Genomic DNA, 6,744 nt, shown 5'->3' with positions numbered 1-6,744 from the left:
ACGAGAGCCTGTACCTCTACGCCACCGGGCACCTATACCAATTTTAAACATTAGATATAAATTGTGTTTATCATAAAATGGTCATTTTATCTGACAATTATGTTATACAATGTAGATCACAAACTAAGTAGCTTTTATTCAAATTTTAGATTTGTTCCTTTGTTTCGAAACTGCTAAATGTGAAAAATCTTATATTTTAGGCATACATTATAGTATAATATTTATTATCATTGTTTTTCTACTTTTATCCTATATTATCCTAATTTTAATGCTATAATTAGAAAACTGTTTAAAAAGAGACCGAGTCGTATGAGAACAACCTCTGTATTACTAATATGTAAAAATTTTACGTTGCTTTTTCATTTTCCATTGAATTTTACAAGTCCTGTTATTTGTTTATTGTTAATAAACTGTTAAAACAATTTAAAAATAACAGCACTTCGAACAGTAATTCATCATTTTCCTCGTCCAATTAGAAGAAGAATTTAATTCCGTTGCTTTATTCTTCGGCCCCGTCCACCGCAAAGCCTTGTTAAATTTCAGTGCGCGCACAGAAATATCGGTTCAGCTTTAAATCAAAGCAATGAAATATAGATTTCATTGTAAGCCGGCTTGCTTATCGGGACGCGGCATCGCTCGCACCCACACAAGCAACACAAATCAGAGAAATACACACACAATGTGTATTGTGGCCTCTAGATATTAATCCGCCATTGTTTTGGGTCCCGGCCAGAGCCGCCCGAAAACAAAGACAAATATGACGCATTGATCTTGAAATGAACATGTCGAGCCGTGATCGATAGCACTGATTTAACTTGGATCTCATTATTTGACGGGACAAAAAAATTGACACAAACGCAGCATTCAGCGTAATTGGAACTGAAATGGGAGTAGAGCTGGATACAAATGCCAGGATGTGTTTGGGTTATTCAAAACCTTCAATAAATTCGAATTGGACAAAAACATGGCGTAAAAACTGATATTGAGGGTTTCTAAGCTGATAACATAAGGTGAAAAAAATTGGTTCCGGGAGGCACGTATAGCCGCCCATACTAAAATATGTTAAAAAAAAGTTGGTAGGCCGTTCTTTTAGTTTCAAAGTAAAGGAATTTTTCCAATTTTTTTATTTCAAAAACTGCGACTTTGACTGATTTTGATGTTATTACAAATTTTGTTGCAAAAATTATTCCTAATCTTAAATTGAAAACCGCGTTTCGCTAGCTACTGTAATTTTGGAGTCACGATTTTTTAAAATTTTTAACCCCCTCCCATACCCCTTACCATCCCCCACCCCCACCAAAAACTAATGGCCAGATTCTCGCGTGCCACAGTATTTTTGTGCCAAATTTGGTTAAAATCGGTTTGGCGGTTTTAGAGTTATCGTGTTACAGGCGGACAGACAGACGGACAGACAGACACCATGAAAATATTTTGTATTTAGGTCATTTATGACCCAAATAACTCATTTTGAGTGAAATTAAAAAAAACTTTTTTTTGTCGATCTTAATAGCCTACCATACCTATGGTAGGCTATTAAGGTATGTAATAAAATATTGGTATGGTCGGCTAAAAGTTTTACTGTCTATCTACCTCTCATACGCCGCGGAGGCTCCAAGGAGAACGACAGTTTGTGTTGAAATGAAATTTTGTGAGCATATGTAGATTATTATAGAGCACTTTTTAAAAATATAGAGAGTTCTACAGTTGGCACTGTACAATCTTTAATTTTTGTTAAATTAATAAAAGGTATATCACACCAGCCCCCTAGATTTTTTCAAATAATAAAAATCTACTGACGCAAAATCATAAAAATTAAAATATCTAAGAAAATCTTTGTCTGAGAGGTAGGCAACCTTAATAATATTTTGAAAATATATAAGTTCCCCATTGAACACCGGAAAAATATATTGGGTGTTCCATTTAAAATATAGAAGTAACATGCTTTTTAAAGTGACTAATGTTCCATATTAATTTTGTCTCACCCTGTATAACTTTTCAGGTCAAATTTCAATTTGGTTTAACATACAATGGTTACTGTAATTAAATATCAGGCTATACAAGGTCAACTGAAATTTAAGTGGCTGTTATCGAAATTTAAAATTTACTCTTCATTTTCAGAAAATGTGAAATATGTCAAAATCCTTAGATTTTAAGTATATGCTTCTTTAATAAAACTAACTTTTATTTTTTTCCTAGAATCCGAAAATCAAATAATATTAAGGGTGTTCTATTAGAAAAAACACAACTTTGATGTGTAACTTTTTTTGCGGATATCTTGCATAATTCTATATATACATATATAAATAAAATTCGATATTTTTATAAAATGCTTTCAGTTAATCTAATTATGCTGCCAAAATTTCATTTCGATATAAACTACCGTTCTCCTCGGAGCTTTCGCGGCGTATGAGAGGCGCCACCCTGTATATATGAAATATTTTGGTTAAATGTTGTTGCATTGTATCATATTTTCATAGCAATACATATATTCATTAGCAATACATATATTTGAATGAATTCAAGCAAAACTTGCATCGTGTAAACGCCACTTTAGGTATTAATCCGTCATAATTTTTGGCGCAAGTAAACATCCATCAAGAATTTTCCTCCTTTTATTCCAAAAAGTCTTTTTTTACATAAAACAGATATTTAGATTTTTAAGTTAATATGTTCAGAAGTTTAGATAAATGCTACTCTAATAAATTTAGTGGAAAAATGCCTGTTTTATATACAGGGTTGTTCACCACATACGACACGGAATATTGTAGCTAAACGATTAGATTTTTAGAAATTGTAAATTTTGGGTTCGTTGAAGGTGTATTAGAGCTACAATTTAAAAATATTTTTACAAGATACAGAGTGTCCCAAATAAGTAAAAAATATTATAGTTGTATTTTTTTAAACGGAACACCTTGTATATTATTCTATTTTTAGATTCTACGATTGAAGTAAAGGTAAATTTGATTAAGGTTTATCACACTTAAACCTTATCGTTTTTGAAATATTTTCAATTTTATGAAATTGCAGTAAAAAAATTAAGGCTTTATTTCTCCAAGGGTATCAAAGTTTTTAATACTAAATATTTACTGAAGATTATTTATTGATCAGATATTGTGTTGCAATAATAAAAAATTTTACTACCTTATCCAGAGTGTCCAAAAATTTATATTAAATAATTACTAGCTTTAAACGGCAATAACTTGTTTAAATTAAATGGAACACCCTATATATTTTACGTGAATCAGATGCACAATGTAGTTGTCTATCAAATTGTATTGTTCCATTTTTTACCCATCTCTTCAAGTTTTCATAGAAAATGCATTTTCTTATAATTTAGGCCTCATTTATTACTATACCTATGGAATATTGATATTTTAGGTTATTTTTAACGATGTGACAAATTTTCAAAGGGTACAGATACTAATATTGTCGATATAGTTCGCTTAGTTAATTAAAAAATAAAAATAAAACTGTTTAAATATTTTTTGTTAAAGAGGACCAATTAATATGATCCAAGTATTCAAACTACATTAAATTGACTGTTTACGTTAAAGTAATAACTGTTCCAAATACTAAAAAACTGAATTTTATGTGTGTATTAGACAGTGTGGTAAAAAGTAACACCTTATAAATTTTATTTCATTTATTGACGAATGCTTATTTATAAAAACAGAGACATTCATTTTCATAACTTATTATTATATTGATTTCTGAGTCAAATCCACATTTATTTAGAATAATTCATTAATTAAAACAATTTACAAGTATATAATTAACTAACTTTTGGGAAATAATAGGCGGAGGAAATAATGGTAGTATAATTAATTGGTATACTCTTTTACAAAGACTCAAATAGTTTTTTTTGTAACGCCAAATGGGCTTGCAATATTTATTTTTACCATCTGTATATTTTGTACACATGTTGGTGCTGTAAAAAAAATCTGAAATGTCAATATGCCATGGGTATAGTGATAAATGAGGTCCAAATAATAAGAAAATGCATTTTCTACGAAAACTTGAAGAGATGGGTGCAAAGAATGGTATAATACAATTTGATAGATAATTAAATTGTGCATCTGATTCAAGTAAAATATATAGGGTGTTCCATTTAAATTAAACAAGTTATTGCCGTTTAAAGCTAGTAATTATTTAATATAAATTTTGAACACTCTGTATAAGGTTGTGTAATTTTTATTATTGCAATATAATATCTGATCAATAAATAATCTTCAGTAAATATTTAGTATTAAAACTTTAATACCCTTGGGAGAAATAAGGCCTTAAAATTTTTACTGCAATTTCACAAAATTAAAAATATTTCAAAAACCGTAAGGTTTAAGTGTGATAAACCTTAATCAAATTTACCTTTATTTCAATCGTAGAATCCAAAAATAGAATAATATACAGGGTGTTCCATTTAAAAAAATACAACTATAATATTTTTTACTTATTTGGGACACTCTGTATCTTGTAAAAATATTTTTAAATTGTAGTTATAATAGATCTTCAACGAACCCAAAACTTATAATTTGTAAAAATCTAATCGTTTAGCTACAATACTCCGTGTCGTATGTGGTGAACAACCCTGTAGATATTTGGATTTGAATTTTCTTTTATACAATTGATAAAGAAGACTTGCAAATTAGTTAAGTGTATAAACTTTTTCCTAAAATAATAACCCCTATCGGTCTAAAAAAATATTGTGCGTTTTTATTCTCGGGATAATCTTGTTGAGCCTCTTATTCTTTATAACCTAAAACCTAACAAAACATATTGTAGACGTAAACCTTCTCTTGAACTTTTCTTTCATTTTCGTAAAATTTCCCGGCCTGAGGGAATCTATTTCAGGAATAATAAAAGTCATTTGCTTTGAAAGAGGAAAAAAAGGAAGATATGGAAAATATGATAAACTTTTATTTTTGGCGGTTGTATTCCTAATGGAAATGTTAAATCCTGAATGGTCGAACATAAAAAATATTGTTTCTAAAAATATTCTTATTTATTAAATTTCATGAAAACGGTTTACATTAAAAAGTTGAAATATTTTTATACGTCACTTATGAAATCGCAGTTTCAACTGAAATGATTATTTTCGTATGTCATATAGAGGGTTTAAGAAATAAGTTCAAGTATAAAGGCGGAGTCTGGCATATCACTGTACTCAGGAGACCGAGTTCTTTCAAAACTTGAAATAAAAAATGCAGGTTTAAAAACATTAAGTAGGCCTCTGTATCTCACAAATTATCAGATAATTTGAAAATCCAAAGATACTATCATATAGCCAAACTAGTGTGTACCCGCGACTTCGTTCGCGTCGAATTAATCATTTGTAATGGTGATGATGAAGCAAAGCAAGAATTTCCATTAACATACGAACTGGATAAAATTTTCTCACATATATGTCAGCATGAGAAAAAAACAATATGGCGATATTATTATATAACTTGGTAATATTTGAGAGGTAGTTTCATCTCGTTGGAATTTGACTTTCGAAAAATCCGTTTGCCAAAAATAAGCTTTCAGTCAAGCAGTTTAAGCAGCATCGTGGTTAATCAATTACCCAACTTTTTAGAACACCCTTGATTTTTTCAAAAAAGTCAAAATATTTAAAAAACTAAATAAATTATGCTTGTTCAAGCGTTTTCCCGAAAGACTAACTGTTTTTTAAATAACAAATATTGTATATTTGAGGGGTGTTTTCACCCTCTTGTAATTTGAGATTCGCGAAATCCCTCCTTATCGAACCTCTACACCCCACAGTCAATCCGTTTGCCAAAAATTAGCTTTAAACGTCAAGCAGTTTAAGCCGAATTGTGATTACTCAATGGTCATATTTTATGAAACACCCTGTATATATTTTTAATAAATCATTAGAGATCATTAGAGATCAGAAACATTAAAATATGTAAAACAACAAAACAAAATATACGTTTTTAAGACTTTTTCCGACAAACTCAACAATTTTTAAATAAAAAATATTCTAATATTTGAGGGGTGATTTCACCCCCTTAGATTTCGAGTTTCGAAAAATCCCTTCTTATCGAAACTCTACATCCTAAAGTCAATCCGTTTTCGAAAAATCAGCTTTTTACGTCAAGCGCTTTAAGCAGGATCGTGATTAATCAATGACCAGATTTTTCGAAACACCCTGTATACATTTTTAAAAAATCTGAAAATATGTTAAAAAAACAAAATAAAATATACGTGTTTATATAAGCGTTTTTTCGGAAATTTGACCGTTTTTTAAATAAAAAATAATGTAATATTTGAGGGGTGGTTTCACCCCCTTGACTCTGGAATTTCGAAAAATCTCTTCTTATGGAACCTCTACACCCTAGAATCAACCTGTATGCCAAAATTGATCTTCTTCCGTTGAATGATTTGAGCAGGATCGTGATTAATCAGTGAATTAGTCACTTAAGGATTTTATATATTAGTATACAAAAAGTGGCTTTGAGAATGTGCAAATAGTTTTGTGATTTTCTAAAAAGTAACGACAGGAATGGCAGGTGTGGCCGGCCGTAGCTCCAGCGTTAGTGTGTCGATCTGCGGAGCGGAAGGTACTGGGTTCGATCCCCAGCCAGTACGGGTCGCTTTATTTATTTAAATAAAAATATTTATTTATCTAAATAGAGCGACCAACGAGCCGCCACCTCAAGGAAGGCAATGGCAAACCACCTTGAGTATATTTGCCTTGTACAGCCTCTCAAATATGCCGTTCGGATTCGGCAATAAACTGTAGGT

This window comes from Sitophilus oryzae, unplaced genomic scaffold, assembly GCF_002938485.1.
Source record: "Sitophilus oryzae breed Bouriz unplaced genomic scaffold, Soryzae_2.0 scaffold_1532_pilon_pilon, whole genome shotgun sequence".
NCBI classification, from domain to species: domain Eukaryota; kingdom Metazoa; phylum Arthropoda; class Insecta; order Coleoptera; family Curculionidae; genus Sitophilus; species Sitophilus oryzae.
The sequence above is the reverse complement of the archived record's forward strand: the minus strand, read 5'-3'. Positions refer to the sequence as shown.